The sequence below is a fragment of the Pituophis catenifer genome, unplaced genomic scaffold (genome assembly GCF_029215685.1).
Source record: "Pituophis catenifer annectens isolate HBS135680 unplaced genomic scaffold, rPitCat1.0.hap2 SCAF_6, whole genome shotgun sequence".
Classification (NCBI taxonomy): domain Eukaryota; kingdom Metazoa; phylum Chordata; class Lepidosauria; order Squamata; family Colubridae; genus Pituophis; species Pituophis catenifer.
Window position 1 is genome coordinate 102,912,164 of NW_027256886.1, and position 22,160 is coordinate 102,934,323.

At 44.4% G+C, this 22,160-nt stretch overlaps 1 pseudogene; it reads right to left on the reverse strand.

The window, feature by feature from the left end:
* LOC139317791 (vomeronasal type-2 receptor 26-like) overlaps positions 1-22,160 on the reverse strand; it is a 112,077-nt pseudogene that overhangs the window by 81,069 nt on the left and 8,848 nt on the right.

The window sequence follows — 22,160 nt, forward strand, 5'->3', positions numbered from 1 at the left end:
CTTCAAGAAAGAGTTATTGTGTAAACAAAAAGAAACATCTCAGTTGCGTTGCCACAGCAGTTTGGGTGAAATGTACTGAGAAATGAGGGCATAAATGTTGCTCCATACGTTCCTTCTATATTTTTCTCTTGCTAACATGCTCCCATTTCTCCAAGAAATTTGTCTCCTCACAATCTTCCACACATCCTTTATTTATTTCAAGAAAAATAGTTGGCTCACTCATACATGGAGAAGAGCTTGGACCATTTTCTATGTTTGGACTGTGGAAAATGTTAAAAGTTGAAATTCCTCAGTCTCACATTTACACATTTCTTCTGGCTGTAAGCTGCTCCTTTGTGAAGAATTCAAAAATTTCCAAATTTGAAACATATACATATGATTTTCTTTGACTCCTGCGTACTATCTAAATGGAAAGAATATCTTTCAAATTCTTCCAATATCACAATGGTGTTATATCTCATGTTTTTACATTTATTCTGCCCGTAAGATGCTCCTTTGTGTTGAGGTCTGGCCTCACAAGGATAATGTAGCACTTGGGGATGAAGATGCAGCCCAGCAGACCAGCACTGGAGGCCAGGATGGAGAAGACCTGCACAGCCACCATGGATTTCCCTTTGGTGCTCAGGTAGGTGGGCACAAAAGTCACCCAGACACTGCAGAAGACCAGCATGCTGAAGGTGATCAGCTTGGCTTCGTTGAAGGCCCCAGGCAGGTTCCTGGCCAGGAAAGCCACCGTGAAGCAGATGGCAGCCAGGAAGCCCATGTAGCTGAGGGTGATGTAGAACATGACAACGGCCCCTTCGTTGCATTGCAGGATGATCTCTCCAGGCTGGGAGTGGAGGTCAGAGTCAGGGAAGGGGGGAGAAACTCCCAGCCAGGTGGAGGAGATGATAATTTGGAGAGCAGAAGAAGAAAGGATGATGGAGTTGGCCAAGCTCTTCCCCAACCATCTCTTCACTCGGTTTCCTGGTTTTGTGGCCAGAAAAGCCAGCACCACCATGATGGTTTTGGCCAAGAGAGAAGAAACGGCAACTGAGAAGATGAGGCTGAAAACCATTTGTCGGAGAAGGCAGGTGGCTTTCCTTGGTTGACCAATGAAGAGAGAAGGAGACAAGAAGCAAAGCAGGAGGGAGACCAGGAGGATGTAGGAGAGGTCCCGGTTGTTGGCTTTGACAAGGGGAGTTTCTAAGTATTGAATGAAGAGGATCAAAACAAGGCCTGTGATTAAGAACAAGAACAGGGCAAAAGAGACCAGGATGATGCCCAGATATTCTTCATAAGACAGGAAGGTTATGACTTTGGGGACACATTGGACTCTGGCCTCATTTGGGTATTTATTGTCTGGACACTTGGTGCATTTTTCTGTATCTGAGAAAGCAAAAAAGCAATATATCTTTAATATTATGTCCTTTTCTCTTGCAAGAAAAACCTTCTTGGATAACAGCTGATACCACCAGGCATTTTCCAAGAAGTATTTCTTAGCTATTTCATTAAAAAGAGCATAATAATGATATTTTTTTAATTAAAAAATGTAGCTAGGTATATGAAGTTGAGGGAGGTTCTACGATGTTAATTATTTCCTGTGTAATGTGTAGAATCTTCATAGGAACCTACATTCTTAGAGGTTAATAATGAATCATATAAACTTTTTAGACAAACATCCTGAGTCCTGCCTCATGGCAGTCAATATCCTGGACTTGGAGGAAACCTACAGCATCTTGTAACACCTAGAAGCAACCTGGAATTAAGGAGGAACTTACTATCAGTGAGAACAATTAACCAGTGGAACAGCTGGCCTCCAGAAGTTTTGGGTGCTTCAACATTGGAGGTTTTTAAGAAGATAATGGACAGTCACTTGTCTGAAATGGTAGAGGGTCTCCTGCTTGAACAGGGGGTAGGACTAAAAGACCTCTAAGGTTCCTTCTAGCTCTATTCTGATTGATTGATTGATTGATTGATTGATTGATTGATTGATCTACATGACTGGCAGACTATTTGTGTAATGAGATCCCCCCCATAACTATCCACAGCACCCCATTATGGCCCAGTGACACCTTCTCAGTGATCCTCAAGGGAGGCCAATAAACAATGAATTGCAACGTCTTTCAGAAGGTGGACCTGAAACAATTCATCTAGTTTCAAAGATCTCAGAGGTTCCTAGAAAGGTAAACTTAGCAGCACATATCCAGACTAAAAAGCAGGAGAGATATTTCCTCTGCGGTTAGTAAAGCTTGCCCAGTCTGCCACCCCCTCCTCCCATCTCTTTCCCAGCCCCTCCTTTCATCTCTTCCCAGCCCCTCCTTCCAAGTCTTTTTGATTTACTTCCGTTTAGATAAGAAATTGTGCAGGTTAAAAACAAAAAACCCAGGTGAGCTTCAATCTGTCTTTTAACTTGCACTTTCATGAAAATGTTCTGAAGGGATCCAGTTCCACAAAGCCTCCCATTTTCCTCAGTGTCACCCACCTTCCTGAGTGGAGAAGGTCCCCTCCGGACAAGGAACGCAGTCATAGCAGCAAACTGGCTCTCCTTCTCGAGCCCTCTTGACAAATCCAGGATGACAACTATCCACACATTTGGACTGAGGCAGGGACTGAGCAGAAAAACAAGGAATGCCAAAGAAAATATGTTAGGACTCTCCATCCATGGAAAATGGAGGTAGAAATAGATGGAGACAAGTAGCCTCTGGTCTTCACTGAGGTAAATATGAAATCTCTGACTACTTCTAAAGAGATGCAGGAGGTAAAACAACTGGCAGATTCTTCCTTTAGTTCCTCCCTTTTGCTTTTGGAATTTAACATTACAATAAAGTACTTTTCTATTTAATAAAGTCTTGAGGGATGGAATAGAAAAAAATATTTAAGCATGATGACATGTTCTTATTAAAATTGAGAATAAAGTATACTGTAAAAATTTTAGGAAACTTTTATTCCATTAGATTTTTTAATGTAGAATAAAACTATGATGAAGAAAAAACCCTCTGACCAGTAAGATCTTGAAAGGTTTCCATAAAACATGGCAAAGCTACTCCACTTAAGTCCCGTCTCTTGAAGAGCTTCCATGAGATGACACCACCTGGCATGGGAGGCCAACCACCCTGGAGACTCTCGGCTTTGCCCACTTGAAATGGTACCTCTGGCTTTGGAAAACGGAGAAAAGACACCAAAATTTCTCTCACCTTATTGAGCAACTTTAGCCGTGAAAGAACATCTTGGTTGATAAAAAATCTCTGTCTTACAAAATACCCCAGAGTCCCTAGCTTGGGACCCTCAGGGAGAACGAAGATGCTGTCAAACATCAGATCTGCTGTTATCTCTCCATTTTGGTCCAAGTACAGTTTTCTCTCAGAAATATTGAAAAACTCGTTCTTCTCCAGAAATGGATGAAACTAGAATGGGAACATCCAGGAATTTGAACAGCAGAAAACTTTTTTTCTTATGCCACATTGAATCTTTCTTCTACAATTGACTAATCTCCAAATATGCTTAATTAGGACACAAATACTGCCATTATCTTCAGAAGTGAATGAAAAAGTTTGAGAAAGATTTGTCAATCATACTGACAAAATATAGAGATAATTGACAAAATTTGTCAATTATAAGCAACATTCTAGAGCAGATGACAAATAAAATGATCAGAGAGAAAAGAAGTTGATTCATAAACTCTTTGAACACAAGAGGTTGATTCCCAGAAAGCATGGGTTGATCAAGAAGAAAGTTGTCAGGCTAATCTTCTCCCTGGTCATCCGGATGGAGAACACCTCCAGATGTCCTAATTCTACTTGATTGTAATGCGACATTAACAAAATTTTGCAGATCTGAAAGAACAAATCTCCCACCAACTTTTTTCTCAGCTTGAAGAGTTACCCAGGATCCTTTCTGAGTTTCTTTCTCTCCCATTATGCAACTGCAGGATTCTCCCTCTTCTCTGATCCTTCCCTAGGCAACCTCTGTTCCCCTCATCCCAAAAGTCATTCTCACACATTTGCACTTTCTAAATAGATTATGGGAACTCTGGTGATATAACTGGATTTCAGTAAAGGACTCACAAACAATCGTGTGATGTGATTAGAAACCTGATGGGTGGATTGTATGATAACTAAGTGAATAAAAACGTCTTCAAAATGATACTCAAATAATTGTTAACCCTTTTTCATCTTTCCTATGAAACCTGAAGGTGATGGATAACAATTTGCCATTGGTCATCAATTTTTCTATGTTGACATTAATACAGTAATTAAAACGATCTTCGAGTAAGCTAATTTGATGTGATTTTTAGTATAGTATAGTTTATTGAATAGCCCGAAGGCCTTTTCAAACAAAACAGAAAAGAAAAAGGGAAAAAGAGTAAGCTAATTTGATGTGATTTAAAGACTATAAAGTCTTTCAATTTACAAGCCTTAATTGAAACTTCATTTAAAAAGTTTGATAAAATAACAATAGTTTTAAATCAACTTAAAGACGATAATCAGAAGCAAGCAACAATTGTTGAATTGGATTGGATTGGATGGATGGACTGGAACCTAATTTGCTGCTGGCATCCCGAATGGAGGAGTCTGGTTTGAAGGCAGGCTGCTTGGAGATGGCTGGAGAGGCCATGGACCCTGAAGACTCAAAGTGGGCAGAACGGATGACTGAAGAAATGGATTCTTTCAAGAAGATTGAGGGAGATTGGAGAATGGACTTGTCATATTTAACAGGAAAACAAGTCTTAAGAGTCATTGATTTTCAATTTACAGGAGGTCCTGTGACTTTGGGAAATGGAAAGCAGTTGTTGGAAAAGATCCTAATTAAAATTTTAAAGAAATGCATTATTATTAAGACTCAAACAAAGGTGTTTAACCCTGGACAGATTCTGGATGGATCAGAGATAATGATTGTGGTGGTCTGGGGTAGATAAGAAGCCCCTGTAAATTGTCTGTGAGTTAAATATAATAGCAGATAACAGACAATTTTGAAGTTTTTAAATTTAACTTTATTGTTGGATTGCCTGTTAAATATGTTTTTTATATACAGCAGATAGCTGACAAGTCAAGTGGTTGCGAATATGTGTGTAGAAGTTTATAATTTTGGGCCTATTTTGCAAGGGGGAGAAACTATTATTGCTGTATTGTATTCAACTGGGGGGACAATATGCATGTTTTTGTCTGTTTTTAATGCACAATTTTTAAAAAATGTTTTGTCTAGTTTTTTTTTTTGTCTTTGTAATAGTTTTATTTTCCAAAACTTGCATTTTACCTTTTGAATAAAATAAAATTTAATAAGAGGAATATCAAGTTTCCAGAAAAATGTTTATGATTTCCACACAGAGAAAAGTGCATGAGTAAAAAGCAGTAGAAAAATATCTAGTTTTCAGCAACTAGGACTTGACTAACAATAGAGTCTCATATAAGAACATGAATGATGGACTGGAAGAAGGAGGAGGGATACCAAACTTGTTATGCATGTTTGTGAAAATGATCTGAAAACTGGAAACAGAATCTGAGTCAGCCGGGAGATGTTCATGGAAAGAAGGCAAATGTAGCCATAAGAATCTCAGGAAGTGAATGTTCTGGTTTAGGGAGACCCCAACTCAAGGACCAGGTCCCCTTGCAGGCACCACGAGTGGAGGAGAATTTGCTGTTTTAGAGCTGAGCCAGTGAAGCAGAGAAGTTCAATCTCCTCTTCATGGATTGTCTGAATGCAAAGACTGAGCAGTCATCAGTCAGAGAAGCTTTAACTGGGATTCCTGCGGAGAGGAGGGGTTGGGCTAGATGGTCTCAGGGTCTCCTCCAAATGTATGAAGGTTGTCATGCCATAACATGTATCTATTGTGCTGTTGTTGCTGTAGCCCCACATTATATTTGATTCTCACTCTTCGCACTTCCTCAGTTTCTCCGTGCCCTTTTCTCCCAATGAAACATCCAGACGCACCCCAGGCTCCCTTTCACTGGAGGAGAATAGGGGGGTTTAGCTGCCTGTTGAGCTGCAAACAGACCCACCTGCAGTGGGGACGGAACAAAGGGGAAATTCCACCATCCTCATCACAAACCCACAAATACAAGAATTTATTTAAGAAAAAATACAGCATTTTCAAATGAGCAGAGTTTAATATTAAAATGCCATGGTATCTACTCTTTAGAACCATTATTCCCTGAGCAATTGAATTGGACAGATCTGTTGAGTTGGTTCCCCTTCCTTCTCCTCTGAATTCCTCATCCAAAGGATCTAAGATCAATGGATCCATATAGGGATCCCATACCTGCCATGGCTGCAGCCTTCGAGACCCCAAACTCTTTTCTCCCTCCTTCCTTCCCCATCTCGATCTGGAGGAATAAGCAGCTTTCAAGGCCTGGACCAGAGTCTGAATGATACTGTAAAAGTAATAGTGATTTGGGGCCCGGATCCTGGTCCTTTTCTCCTGGGTCTCCTGTGGGGCTTTCTGGGTGCATCTTCTGCGGCCTTTGACAGAAAAGACGTTCTTTGAAAGAGAACAGCGGAAATAAAGATCTTGAAACTTTTCTTCCACAAAGAAATGGGGTTCAAAGGCAGAATCCTTTGGCCTTTCTTTTAACAGATAACGAAAGTTCAAAATATTATGGATGTTTTTGAGAAGTCTATGCTTGTTTAATGTATAATCTACAAAACTTGTGAGGATCCAGACTTTCCCTTCAATGGGTCCTGGCAGACGCATAAATGTTAAATGGAAAGGAAGAATTCTGTCCCAAATGGAAACATTTTCTATGAAGTGAACAAAGACGTTGACTTGTCTCCACTTAGAGAGGGAATCCCTGAGGAATGCTGTGTATCCAGTTGTTGAGAACAGTTGTGATATAACAACACAAATTCCACTCCTGACAAGCACAGGAGGAAAAATCCTCATGAATTTCTCTCCATTTTCTGTGTCTGAAGCAAAGAGGCCAATCAGGGTCCATCTGAAATGGAGGAGCAGGTGGACAATTGCTGGGTACTGGATCCCTTCTTTGGGATTCATCCGGTGGAAAAAGGGGAATTTGCTTTTATCACTCAGAGCCTCTGAAGCAATTGTATGACTGATCTGAAAAAGCAATGAAGAATGCTGTGTTATATTTGGGGTCAGATCAAATCCAAAATATTAGATTTTAATAAATCCAACCTGGTTCTCCTGAATGTGTTAGAATAGTTTGTTAATCAGACATTGTTTAAAATATTAAAGACAGAATATTAGCAAGATTGTATCATAATAATGGAAAATAATAAGCAAATTAAAAAACAATAAAAATGTAAATCATATTACTGTATCACCTCTACAATTTATCAGGGGGATAAATTGGGAGCCCCAGCCCTGTGGAACGAACTGCGCCCGGAAATTCGTAAGATTTCTGACCTCCGGGTATTTCACTGCGCACTCAAGACCCTATTGTTCCGCCAGGCTGGGTTAGCAACATAATTTTAAATTGGATGTTTTAAATTTTTGGGGTTTTAAATTAAGCCAAATTTATTTAATACTTTTAAATTATTTTAAATTGATGTTTATTCTGTTTTTAAATAGGCTGTACACCGCCCTGAGTCCTTCGGGAGAAGGGCGGTATAGAAATAAAATTATTATTATTATTATTAATATCACAATTAGATTAACACGTGCAAACTGGAGTATTCTATTCCAATAAAGGGCCTATTGTAATTTTCCAGAATTGCTGCATCTTTTTTTGCTTCTATATCCCAGATTCTTTCTGGAGGAAATTTTTTAACTTCTTTCTCCAGTTTTCTACAAGAAACAGGCAGACCTCAAAGCCTAATAAGATTTGTCAGTTGCATAATCCAAGTTTGGTCTTTAATTGAAGTTTTGTCTGTTCCAACAGCCACAATTTTCAGAGTCTGCCAGTTTCCATAGATTACATTTTATGCCAATAATACCCATATTTTCTGAATTTAGACAAAGCAGAAATTGTGTAAACTCCCAAATCAGCTCTGAGGGCAGCAGCTGGAGCTCTTTTGTCCACCCCAAGATCCTCCTCAGAGGCTGAGATTGGGTTGGTTCTGCTGGTGGTTTCTCTCTGAAGCCCCAAACATCAGATTGATGTAAGAACATGGGGGAAAACTGGGCCTCAGATACTTTAATCATTGGGGCTGAGGAAGCTGGAGAGCTATGAGGTTTTCATTTAAGCACCACTTTCACTCCTGCCCTTTCTCTAACTGAGCTCCTTGGATGATGAGGGAGCCACGATTCAGGCTCAGAGAAAACAACCCCAGGTAAGGAAAGGTGTTACTTGCTCTAATGGCTGACCATCTATGGCTATGATGTCATTTCACAAAGACCATAACTTTTGAACTTGATTTATTAATTATCAGATAATTATTATGACAAAACAATTCAAGTCTTCTTCACAGGGTATACAATCCAATGTGTAAATAGTATAATATCACATTATCAGTGTAAACCAGGATATTCCAATAGGAATTTAGCAGGCCAAACATGTGTACCTATAACAGAACTTATAACAAAATAAAAGGGTTGGAAGGGACCTTGGAGGCCCTCTAGTCCACCCCCTGTTCAAGCAGTAAACCAGGCATAATAGCAGTAACTGTGAGAGGGATCCTGGAGTCTTAGAGGACAACCAATTAAATATGAGTCAAGAGTTTGCAGCAGCAGCCAAAAAAGCCAATGCAATCCTAAATTGCATTAACAGAGGGATACAATCAAGATCAAGAGAGGTACTAATACCACCCTATAAAGCCTCAGTAAGACCACACCTAGAATCCTGCATCCAGTTTTGGTCACCACACTATAAAAAAGATGTTGAGACTCTAGAAAAAGTGCAGAGAAGAGCAACCAAGAGGATTAGGGGACTGGAGGCTAAAAGATACAATGAACGGTTGCAGGAACTGGGCATGGCTGGTCTAGTGAAGAGAAGGACCAGGGGAGACATGATAGCAGTCTTCCAATATTTGAGGGGCTGCCACAGAGAGGAGGGGGTCAAGCTGTTTTCCAAAGCACCCAAAGTCCAGACAAAGGCTGGACAAGGAATAATGGATGGAAACTGAACAAGGAGAGATTCAACCTGGAAATAAAGAGATAAAGTTGCCTTCAGAAGTTGTGGGAGCTTCATCACTGGAAGCTTTCAAGAAGAGACTGGACCGTCATCTGTCAGAAATGGTGTAGGGTCTGCTTGGACTAGATGACCTACAAGGTCCCTTCCAACTCTGTTAATCTGTATCTATCTATACTATTCCAGACAAGTGGCTCTCCAGTCTCTTCTTAAAAGCCTCCAGTGATGGATCACCCACAGTTTCTGAAGGGGAGACGTTCCATTCCTCACCATTAGGAAATTTCTCCTTAGTTCTAGGTTGTTTCTCTCCTTGTGTAAGGATCGCCTCTCCTTCTAACTTCAGAAAGTAAGAACTCTTGAAACGTGTTTGTTCAAAAGGATTTCTTTTATTAAGAAGAAGTGACAGCCATCCAGATAAAGCACGATCTGAATACCCTTAGGCAAGACAAGTAGGATTAAAGCAGTAGAGACCCCTCCCTTTAAGTCAGAATGTAGATTTTAGCCAATACACAAGTGTAAAAATGTTTTCTTTGCTAGCTTCTCTGAGAACTTGAACAAACATGCATTCCCACCATTTACTTTAAAGTGAGACAACCCACATGGCTATCATAAAAATTCCTCCAGGTGAAGGGGATCTCAGGGATCTTTGGCGCCAGGATATTGGTTGTAAAATATCTGATGACACAGGCCATGCTAGTAAATTGAATCCAAGTCTCCCCCTTCTTCCAATTGAATGGCAGTATCACTTTTAGGGATCTGACATGCTACCCTCCTTAGAAACCAAAAGGATCCACCTGTAAAACAAATATACACAATATTTCATGATAGTATATTAACAAGGGTTGTTAGGATATTGGGAGTGAAATTTTCTCAGTAAAATTGGAGCCCTAACATGGTGTTTAGTGACCCATTCATTGTGTGCTGATGGCAAATGTTTCCAAGCAACTTAAGTATTGGATTTTCCCTCTGTGGATCCTAGAATCAGGGATTCCCTTGATCTCAAAGTGTTGTTCATGTTCAATCATGATGGGAACAGGTGGTGTAGATGCAGGTGGTCTGAGGGATGAGGTTACTTTTCATTTGAGTAAACTGATATGGAATACTGGGTGGATCTGCCTGAGTGTCTTTGGAAGAAGTAGCTCAACTGCTACTGGATTGATGATTCTAGTGATGGGGAAAGGTCCAATGAACTTTGGCCCTAGTTTCTTCGAAGGTTGTAATGATTTCAAGAATTTTGTAGATAAGTATACTGTGTCTCCAATGTGAAAAGGTTTGGGTTCCATCCTTTTCTTGTCAGCTTGAATCTTAAAAGCTTCTCTAGCTTCCTGTAAGGCTAATCTAACCACTGGCCACGTGTTTTGCAAATTATCCATACACTCCTTAAGTGATGGGATGGTTGGTTCTTCCGTGGGTTGTTTAATTTAATTTAATTTAATTTAATTTAATTTAATTTAATTTAATTTAATTTAATTTAATTTAATTTAATTTAATTAATTTAATTTAATTTAATTTAATTTAATTTAATTTAATTTAATTAATTTAATTTAATTTAATTTAATTTAATTTAATTTAATTATTTAATTTAATTTAATTTAATTTAATTTAATTTAATTTAATAATTTAATTTAATTTAATTTAATTTAATTTAATTTAATAATTTAATTTAATTTAATTTAAATACCGCCCTTCTCCCAAAGGACTCAGGGCGGTGTACAGCCAATCTAATAAAAACAAAACAATATGAATATTAAAAACAATATTAAAATAGATTAAATTCATTTTGGCCTAAAACAATTTAAAATCATATATAAAATCCCCCAGAACAAGACAAATTGAAATAAAAATTAAAATCAATTCAAAATTGAGGAAGTTAGGCTAGCCCGGCTTGATGGAAAAACAGCGTCTTGAGGGCCCGCCGGAATGTGCGCAGGTCCGGAATCCTCTGGATCTCTGGGGGTAGCTCATTCCACAGGGCTGGTGCTCCCACAGAGAAGGCTCTCCCCCTGGGGGTCACCAGCCGGCACTGCCTGGCCGACGGCACCCTGAGGAGTCCCTCTCTGTGGGAGCGTACTGGCCGGTGGAAGGCAATTGGCGGCAGTAGGCGGTCTCAAAGGTATCCTGGTCCTATGCCATGGAGCGCTTTAAAGGTGGTCACCAACACCTTGAATCGTACCCGGAAGACCACCGCAGCCAGTGCAGCTCGCACAGGAGGGGGGTCACTTGGGAGTGCCACCTCGCTCCCATAACCACCCGCGCGACTGCATTCTGGACCAGTTGGAGCTTCCGGGTACTCTTCAAGGGGAGCCCCATGTAGAGAGCATTACAGTAGTCCAGGCGGGATGTAACAAGGGCTTGAGTGAATGTGCATAAGGAGTCCCGATCCAGGAAGGGATGCAACTGGCGTATCAGGTGAACCTGATAAAAAGCCCCCCTGGCCACGGCCATCACATGGTCTTCTAAGAACAGCCTAGTGTCCAGGAGGACTCCCAAGTTGCGAGCCCTCTCCTTGGGGGACAGATGTTCACCCCCCAATAGTCAGTGATGGTGTCATCTGACTATATCGGGACGCCGGAAACCACAGCCACTCGGTCTTGGGAGGGGTTGAGCCTGAGCCTGTTGCTCCCCATCCAGACCCGTACAGCTTCCAGACACCGGGACATCACTTCCAAGGCATCACTGGGATGGTCCGGGGTGGAAATGTACAGCTGAGTATCATCAGCGTACTGATGGAAGCTCACCCCAAAACCATGGATGATCTCACCCAGCGGCTTCATATATATGTTGAACAGGAGTGGCGAGAGGACTGACCCTTGTGGCACCCCACAAGTGAGGCGCCTTGAAGTCGACCTCTGCCCTCCTGTCAACACAAACTGTGACCGGTCAGAGAGGTAGGAGGAGAACCACCATAAAACGGTGCCTCCAACCCCCAACTCCCCCAGTCGGCGCAGTAAGATACCATGGTTGATGGTATCAAAAGCCGCTGAGAGATCTAATAGGACTAGGACAGAGGAGCAACCTCTGTCCCGAGCCCTCCAGAGATCATCCACCAGCGCGACCAATGCCGTTTCCGTGCTGTACCCAGGTCTGAAACACGACTGAAACGGGTCTAGATAGACAGTTTCATCCAGGTACCGAGGGAGCTGTCGCCCCACCACACTCTCAACAACCTTCGCCACAAAGCGAAAGTTGGAGACTGGACGGTAGTTTGCCAAAACAACTGGGTCCAGAGAGGGCTTCTTGAGGAGAGGCCTCACCACCGCCACTTTCAAGGTGGCAGGAAAAGAGCCCTCACTCAAAGAAGCGTTAGTAATCCCCTGGAGCCAGCCTCGTGTAACCTCCCGGGAGGCCAGTACCAGCGAGGAGGGACACGGGTCCAACAAACATGTAGCGGTGCTAAACCCACTCAGAACCCTGTCCATGTCCTCGGGAGCAACAGAGTCAAACTCCTCCCAGATAACGTTCTCAAGACCGCCCTCCCACACCCCGTCTGAAACCACCCAGTCGGAGTCCAGGCCATCCCTAATCTGAGTGATTTTATCGTGCAGATATTGCACAAAATCCTCGGCCCTGCCCTGCAAGGGGTCTTTCCGAGTTCCCTGTTGGAGTAGGAAGTGGGTCACCCTGTTTCCTTGAACAGAGAAAGGCAACTTATAGGGAGAACCACTACAAAATATTTCACAGATGGTATTTAGCTCCATCTAGATTAGCAAAAATATTTCCTAACGCCTCAGGAATTTGTTGGAAGTGTGGAAAGGAGGTTGGCACCTTCTTTCATATGTGGTGGTCCTGCTCAGAGACAAAAAAGTTCTGGACAAAAATACGAACTTGGCTGCGGGAAATAGTGGAAGAAGATATAAAATTATCTCCAGAAATTTTCTTACTAGGAATGATGGGAGATGGACTCTCTAAGGACAAGATACAATTAATTATACATATTATAACAGCGGCCAGATTAATTTTTGCAAAATACTGGAAAGAAAAACAAATACCTCCAGAGATGACAATAATAAATAAAATATTGGAATGTGCAGAAATGGCAAAATTAACCAGTATGCTCAAAGATGATGAGAATTCAAAATTTAAGGCAGTATGGGAAAGGTGGTATAAATGGTGGAATAATAGAACAAGACTATAAGGATATGCCTATTTCTAATAATGATAGATTTGAAGATACTTGTTGTGTATATACTGTATATATGTAATCGCACGATACCTCAGATGTTACCTGAGATTTGATATTTTCTTTTTTAAAAAAAACCTTTTTTAAAAAATCAATAAAGTATATATTAAAAAAAAGGAAGTGGGTCACCCTGAACAGGGTGGCCAGGCGGTTATCTGCTGATGCAATCAGAGTGGAGAAGTACCTAGACTTTGCCACCCTGATCGCCACTAGGTAGGTCTTGATATAAGACCTCACCTGTGTCCGGTTGGATTCGGAACGGCTGGTCCTCCAACCACTCTCTAGGCGTCTTTTCCGGCGCTTCATCTCCCTCAGCTCCTCAGTAAACCAAGGAGCTAAGTGAGCGCGACACCAAATCAGCGGCCGCAAAGGCACGATGCAGTCCAAAGCCCCAGCCACCTCCCTATCCCAGGAGGCTACCAGGTCTTCAGCCGAGTCATGTGCCATCACCTCCAGGAATGGCCCAAGCTCCATCTGGAATCCATCTGGATCCATCAGGCGCCTGGGGCAGAACCATTTCATTGGTTCTGCCTCCCTGCGGCAGGGTGTAGCAGTATGAAAATCAAGCCAAAGGAGAGAATGATCCGACCATGACAAGGGTTCTATTCCTATTTCCCCTATATCTAGGTCATTCAACCACTGATCAGAGATAAAAATCAGATGCAGAGTGTTTCCCCCGTGTGAGTGGGGCCATGACTTACTTGAGTTAAGTCCATGGCCGTCATGGAAGCCATGAACTCCTGAGCCACTGCAGACGTCTCGCCGACAGATGGCAGATTGAAGTCTCCCATCACCATCAACTGGGAGTCTCCACCGCCACCCCGGCTATTACGTCGAGCAGCTCAGGCAGGGTCGCTGCCATGTGGCAGGGAGCCAGGTACGTAAGCAGCAGACCCAATTGCCCACCACAGCCCCACTTCACAAGGAGGGACTAACAACCGGCTATCTGAGGTACAGTGGCCTCCCTTGGAACAAGATCCTCTTTTATAATAACCGCTACTCCCCCACCCCTTCCACCCCTTCCCTGAGCCCTTGGCTGGTGGAAAGCCCAGAAACCTGGTGGTCACATCTCAACGAGGGGGAACCCCCTCTCCGGGCCCAACCAGGTCTCCGTGACACCTGCCAGGTCTGCACCCCCTCCCGAACCAGATCACAAATGAGGGGGGCTTTATTGGTCACGGACCTGGCAATACACAACAACAGCCTCAGGCCTGGGTCCCGGGGATCCGTGCAACCCAGATCCTGAGAGGAGCACTGGGGGTCGGGTTGCACCACCGCTTGTAACCAGCAAGTGAGCGCCTCTGAGACACAATGTGGCCCCCTACTCCCACCATACCTGCCCCTCCCACTCACAGTACCGATGGTCAAGCCCTCATTAGTCCCCAATTTCGCACCTCCCGCATCGCCCTCCGCCCGGTCACCGCCCCCCTCCTGTGGGGTTTCCCCCAACCCCACATAACCACCCCCCCTTAAAATTCCCCCTAAAAATCTCCTCATGAGACTCCTCAACCCCTTTGTTGCATCATGCCACCTCTCAGGGTTCCAAAACCTGTCCTTAAGGTGGGCCCTCGATAGCGAGGAGGGCCAGGCCTGCGAGAGGGGGGAGTCTCGCAGTGCCAAGAGTTCAGCTGCGGTATATGTCATTCAGTTGGGCGGTAAGTGAAGGATGGCAAGGGGACCGATGATCTATGGTAGTGTAACAGTCCATTATTTCCAGTGGACTCCACTGCCCTCTCACAGCAGTAGGAGGAGTCTCCAGGCAGTTCCACATAGTCCTGAGGGCAATGTCCAAGCCGTCCTCTCATGGCGGCTGCCTGGCTGATGTAAAAAATTGATGACCTGGCCCATCTGACATGGCTATTCCCTCACTGATCTCATAACGGCTGTCCTACATCTTCTCCCACTAGGGGTCAAGTTGTAAAAAGATATGCCATTCAGCAGGTACCACTCCCCCGGGGGAGAAAGACAGATTGTCCGGAGGCAGGGGGGTGGATGACAGTCCTTTTTTTTTCTCCCAGAGGCCAGGTCGATGATACACCCGTCACACGCTGCCACATAATCAGGGCGGGAGAGGGAGAGGGGGAGGGCAAGGGGGGGAACATCCAAGGGGACCAGAAACCGGTCGACCTCCAGCCCCCCCGACCCCATATCTCTTCCACCCTCCAACCTTCATGGCTTCAATCTCAGGTCTCCAGAGTCAATGCAGGACCGGTGTTAAAGTCCTGTTTCCCAGCCCAAACCTTCTGAGGTAGAGTTCCCACACAGACTTCCTCTGTCAGCCTCTATCAGCCTCTGTTGGCCTCTGCCTCCACCACGAGCCTCCACCTCCAGTTCCTCCTATCGACATCACAGTTGCGGCCGCCATTGCCCACCGCCGCTGGCCACCGCGCCAGCCACACCAGGATCCCAGGAGAATCTTTTCCCCCCATCCACATCCCCAAGTCTCCAAAATGTTTGGGGGGGATCCGAGGGGGTCGCCAGATCCCTGCGCTGCCATCGCAGCCGCCATCGCAGCCGCCGCCCTGGCCGCCACTTCCTCCGACACCGGGAGGCTCCTGTTGATCCGGAGGCTAGGCCGTCTCTCCCCCGGTGCTCCCGGCACTCCCGGAGCTCCGCATACCCAGCCACAGGTGTTTCGGGGGAAGAAAAAGATCTTCCCCGTCTGGGTGGGGTCCCCTAACTGGGGCTGGGGGTGGCGATGTTCATGCCATCCCCCAAAGGCCCCCCCATTGTCCGATCTTCAGCTTACTTGCAACGCGATCTTCTTACCGCTGCCATCTTGGCGCATGCGCAGATGGTTCAGTTCAGGCATGGGGCTGAAATCCTGGCCTGTTGCTACTCTTAAAGGGGGTAAAACCAGTGCTTGAATGGACAGCATTATTAAACGCAACTTCAGCAAAAGGCAAAAGTTTGGTCCAGTTATCCTGTTGAAAATTAATGAAACATCTTAAATATTGTTCTAGCACCAAGTTCAAAATTTCAGAATTACCATTAGTACACGGATGAAAAGATGTGCTCAACCCCTGGCCAGTACCAAGTAAGCCCAAAAATGTCCTCCAAAAGTTGGAGGTGAATTGAACCCCTCTGTCAGAGATGATCCTTTGTGGAGCCCCATGAAGTCGATAAATGTGCATTAGGAATAATTTGGCTAAACTTTTAGCAGTTGGGATCTTTTGGCAGGGTATAAAATGTGCCTGTTTTGAAAATAGGTCTGTCACCACCCAAATGACCGTATTTCCCTCACTGTTTGGCAATTCTACAATGAAATCCATAGCGATCTCTCTCCAAGGTGCTGCAGGTTCAGCTACCTTCTGCAATAGACCTGGGGATTTCCCCTGACGTCTTTTTGCTGCTGCACAAATGGGGCAGCTAGCTACATAGCTTTCTATGTCCTTTTTTAGCGATGGCCACCAAAATTGTCTTTTAATCAGGTGTAAAGTTTTCACAAACCCAAAATGTCCAGCTAATTTGGAGTCATGGCACCGTACCATTAAGCATAGTCTTTGGCTTGCAGGGACATACAACTTCCCCCCCACCCAAGCCAAGTCTTCTTTCATCAGACAGCTGGATTTGTTGTTCAAAAACCATTCATCAGTGGCCAATGCTTGTTTAAAATTTTGGGTGATGTCATTGTCTGTCACTGTTTCTTGTTTTTCCTGGGATGTGGTGACTACTTTAGTGGCTAGTTGACTGTTTTGTACTATAGGTTTGATTACGTCTGACCTTGCACGAATGTATTGCGGTTTTCTGGATAGCGCATCCGCCAGAAAGTCCCCCCCCCCGGGAGGTATTTTAGAGTAAAATCAAACCGTTTAAAGTACTGAGCCCATCGTACTTGTTTTGGGGAGAGTTTCCTTGGGGTCTTTAGGGCTTCTAGATTTTTATGATCAGTCCAGACTTCAAAAGGGGTCTTACTGACTTCTAGGAAGTGCCGCCAGGTTAACAATGCCCAACGAACTGCATACGCCTCTTTCTCCCAAATGGCCCACCTTTGCTCAGTCTCATTCAACTTTTTGGATGTGTAAGCGCAGGGTTGTAGTTGGTCTTGCTCATTCTTCTGAAGCAGGACCGCTCCTATTGCCACATCGCTGGCATCTGCTTGTATGACAAATGGTTTCTCCGTGTCTGGGTGTTTTAGAATTGGTTCTGCTGAGAACAGCCGTTTAAGTTTTTCAAATGCTGCCTGGCATTCCATAGTCCAGTTCAATGGCTGCTTTGGTTTAGGATTGTCCTCCCCCTTTGTTTTTAAGAGCTTGGTGATGGGGAGGGCAATCTGAGTGAAAGCAGGGATAAACTGGCGGTAAAAGTTGGCAAAACCCAAGAAGCTCTGTAGCTGTTTATGCATGCATGGAGGCTCCCAATCAAGTACAGCCTGCACTTTTAGAGGATCCATCTCAACCCCCTGGTGTGAAATGCAGTATCCCAAATAGTCAATCTTCTCTTGGTGGAATTCACATTTGGAAAGTTTGGCATAAAGTTTGGCAGCGCGGAGTTTGTTTAAAACCACCCTGACTAGTTTTACATGTTCTGCTTTGGTCTCGGTATAGATTAAAATGTCGTCCAAATAGACCAGGACCCCTTTATATAAATGCTGATGCAGCACTTCATTTATTAACTGCATAAACACTGCAGGAGCTCCTTGCAACCCAAAGGGGAGCACCTTGAATTGGTAGCAGCCGAGGGGGGTGTTAAATGCTGTTTTCCACTCATCCCCCTCCTTAATTCTGACATGGTAGTAAGCCTCCCTTAAGTCCAGCTTTGAAAAAAATTTCCCTTTAGCGAGGTGTGCTAGCATATCTTTCATAAAGGGGAGGGGATACATGTTCTCCACACTGATCACATTTAGGGTCCGAAAGTCAACGCAGAGACGTTTTGAGCCATCTTTTTTCTCTCTAAAGAGCACTGGAGCTGCAATTTTTGGCTGGGCTGGCTTGATGAAATCCCTTGCTAGGTTTTTCTCAATAAATGTTCTCAGCTCTTCCAACTCCCTCGGTGACATGCTGTACATCTTGGGTTTAGGGAGTTTTGCGCCAGGTAAGATTTCTATTGCAGTCAGTGGTGCAGTGGGGGGGGGGAGCTCATCTGAGGCTTTTTCGCTAAAAACCTCAGCCAAATCCTTGTATTCTATGGGTATGCCCTCAGTTGGTATGGCGTGACCAGGCATGGCTGTTTCTCAGTTCTCTGCCCCCTCAGTTCCTTTATGTGGATTCTCAGCAAAAGTCACATTCCTCTGAAATTTTATGATGCCTTGTTTCCAATTGATTTTTGGGTTCCATTTTTTCAGCCATGCAAGGCCCAGAACCAACGGCCATTCCATGCCAGGTGCCACTATAAAAGTAAGCATTTCCTTGTGGCTTCTGATGCCTATATGTAGAGGCTCGGTAGCAAAAGAAGCTGGCTCCCCTCCTGCTATTGACCCATCTAGTTGGCAGAAAGCGATGGGTTTTTTCAGCTTTTTTACATTAATCCCTAACTTCCCTACTAGGGATGGGCTGATCAAACAACGGGTGCACCCTGAGTCCACTAGGGTGGGGATATTTATCTCCCTGTTCTGGTTTGGGATAAATAGTCTTAAGGGGAGGGTAAGCGGTTTAATTGGTTTGCTTACCAGTGGTTGATCATCTGGATCGCTTCCGAACGAGTGTGATTCCTCCTGTTCAGATGCCAGGGTTTCCTCCCCAAAGAGGGGAGGGGATGGGAATTCTACGGTCTCCTTGCTCCTCAGGACAGTCTCCTTCCCACGCCGACCCGGTTTTGCAGGGCTCTCCCCAGTGGGTGGTTCCGGGCTGGTGTTTGTGAACGGCACTCTGCAGCTCGGTGCCCCTCTTTTCCACACTTGAAACAGGCTGAAGATCTCGGAAAAAATGCGGTTTGTGATTTATGGGGATCTTGCTTCCATTGGGGTGGGGATTTCTTCCATGCTCTCCCCCCTCAATACTGGTTTCTGGCCATATCGATCTCAGCTTCTTTGGAGGTGACATACCATTCATGTAGGTGATTCAGTGCACCTCGGGCCACGCAGGCATTGTATAGATCATCACTCAGCCTGTCCTTGAAGCAGCTCACCAAAATATCTTCCGGCCAGTGCACACGACACGCGAGGTCCCGGAATTCTTCAGTATACTCTGCTACTGGCCGTCGCCCCTGCCTCACCACCTTAATGCGGTCGCGTGCTTTGCAATCTGCCAGTGGGTCCTCGAACCGACTCACAGGGCCATCATGAAACGGTCGAAATTCCGCAGTTCTGGTGCGTTGGCATTATGTAGGGTCACCATCCATCTGGCGGCAGCACCCTCTAGGGCTAGGGTCACAACTTGCACTCGGGATCCTTGGGTTTGGAAATCACACCCGTACTCTTGCATGTAAGTTAGCACATGTGCCACAAAGAATCCTAATTGTTGCGGTTCCCATCAAACTTCACTCCAAGGTGGGGGGAGTTTCTCTTTCCAGTTGCGGGAGTCGGGGCTGGTTGGGAATGGGCGCTGGTGTGCGTGCTGCCTGGGGGGGAGGGTTTTCTGGGTTTTCTCCCACTGTTGCTGCGCCATGTGCTCGATAGGTAGGCTCCAGGAGAGGGGTGCCTCCTGTGGCATCATCCGCGACTGCTGCCCTTTCCGCGCCCTTTGGTTGTTCTTCTGGCCCCCTTCGGATATTGAGATTTTCCAAAGTTTCCATCACCAATTGGGTTATATGCCTCTTCAGATAGTCCTCCCTTAGTGGAGTTTTGGTCAGTCCCCCCTGGTCAGCAAGGGCTTCTAGTTCCAGTTTCCACCCCGGTTTTCGGTTGCCATGGTTGAGGGTGACTCCTCTGGTTCTCTCATCCCAGCCATCTTTCTTCCTGATGCCAATTGACCAGCGGGGCTTTTCAGGATTCTCCAGGGTTATCTCATCCTCTCTGATGGGGTGCACGAAACAGGCATCTGACTGGGTGGCAGTTTCTGTCTCTCCCCAGCAATCGGTTTCTCCCAGCTCTCTGCTTCGTTCAGACATGGTTTGCAAGGTCCCCTCAGTAAAGCGAAGTGTCAGGCTGCCGATGTTGTCTCAACATCGCCGATCTCGCCTGGCTCCTTGGTTCACTGAGGAGCTGAGGGAGATGAAGTGCCGGAAAAGACGCCTAGAGAGCAGTTGGAGGGCTAGTCGTTCTGAATCGGACCGGACACTGGTAAGATCTCATATTAGGAATTACCTAGTGGCGATAAAAGCAGCAAAATCAAGCTGGCCTGGCCTAAATCTTCTCCCTTTTAAGTGTAAATTTTAATTTGTTTTAAATTACTGGGTATTTTAAATTCAGCCAAATTATTTAATTCATTTTATTCGATTTTAAATTTTTTGTATTTATGTGTTTTACTTCATTGCTGTTCACCGCCCTGAGTCCTTCGGGAGTAGGGCGGTATAGAAATTTAATTAAATAAATAAATAAATAAATAAATAAATCGCATTTCAAATGTACAATCTTTGATAAAAATCATCATTTATTGAGCACAACGATCTTTCCCTAACTCATTTGGTGCCAAGACTAATTTCCTGGCGCGAAACCCTCCCTTTCCTTTTTCCCCGTCTGTGCTTTCCATTGGCCATCTTCCAAGTCACTCTGTCAGTGCTCTACTATCTCAGCTCAAAGGAATGTCCCCTCTCCCTCTCGTCTCCCAGGAGATGTTGCCTCTAGAGAAAATAAGTAGGTGAAAAGTCAAATGCCCCCTTCTTCTCCTCCTATGGCAGCATTGAAGCAAATGCAGTTTGCAATGCTGACAATTTATATCTAAGACCTATAATCTTTTACTATCAAGCTTTATAGCCAAGGAGATAGTAAAGGATACGATGATAGCCTGGGGGAGAAACTTAGGAAAACCGATGCAACTTGAAGAATGGCAGGGAATATGGAATAGATCAATGAAATTGACACTATCAGCGGCATTTAAGGAGAACTTTTACAAAATGATTTATAGGTGGTACCTCCCACCAGCTGGAATAGCTAAAATGTTCCCTGGATCTTCGGACAAATATTGGAAGTGTAATTCGGCCAGGGGTACTTTTTTTCACCAGTGGTGGACCTGCCCTCAGATCAGGAAATTTTGGGAAAAGATTCAAAAATGGATGAATGAGATTACAGGTGCAAAGTTTCCCCTAACTCCAGATGCTTACTTACTCGGAATCAAACAAAAAGACATGGACAAACAAGATTGGCACTTATTTATCCATATTACAACAGCAGCGAGAATGGCACTTGCCCAGCAATTGAAAAATACAAACACACTATCAGATCAACTTATAATAAATAAGATATTGAATTGTGCCTAATTGAACAAATTAACGTATTTAATTTGAGAGAGAAAAAAGAATCCATATATTACAGTAATTGGGAACGCTGGTATACATGGTTAAAGAAGAGGACAAACAGAGTAAACAATAGAGTATTAAATACTTAGTTATAATTTGATAGCATCTGGTATTCAAAATAGTCAATGTTATCTGAACAAAAAGATTTACCAGGATGTAACTATGAATAGGTATCTGGGGGATGTTATGACCCCCAGTCAGTCCTTTTTTGTGGTTGTCTCTATGTATTGTGTTGTTTATATGTTTTTTTATTTGTAAATAATTAATAAAGATTATTAAAAAAAAAAAGATTTTGGCTTGGGCCCTGTCTTCCCCACTGCTGCCTTTGGCGCCCCCTTGTGGAATGAGGAGAATGGCTGATCCCAAGTGCGGCCACCACGGATCCGGCTTCGGGCCAGGTCGATCTCCACATCTGCTGCTGCCACGTACGAGCTCTGCAGATCTTCGGGGACCCCCCACGCCCGGCAATCTTTGTAGATGTCCTCATTCAACCCATCTTTATAACTCTCTAATAGGGCCACTTCTGACCACCCTCTCATGAAGGGTGCCAGCTCGCGGAACTCCTGGGTGTACTCCGCCACCGATCTCCGGCCCTGGCGAATGCCCTTCATTCTGATTCTCACCTTTCGCTCGGCCAAGGG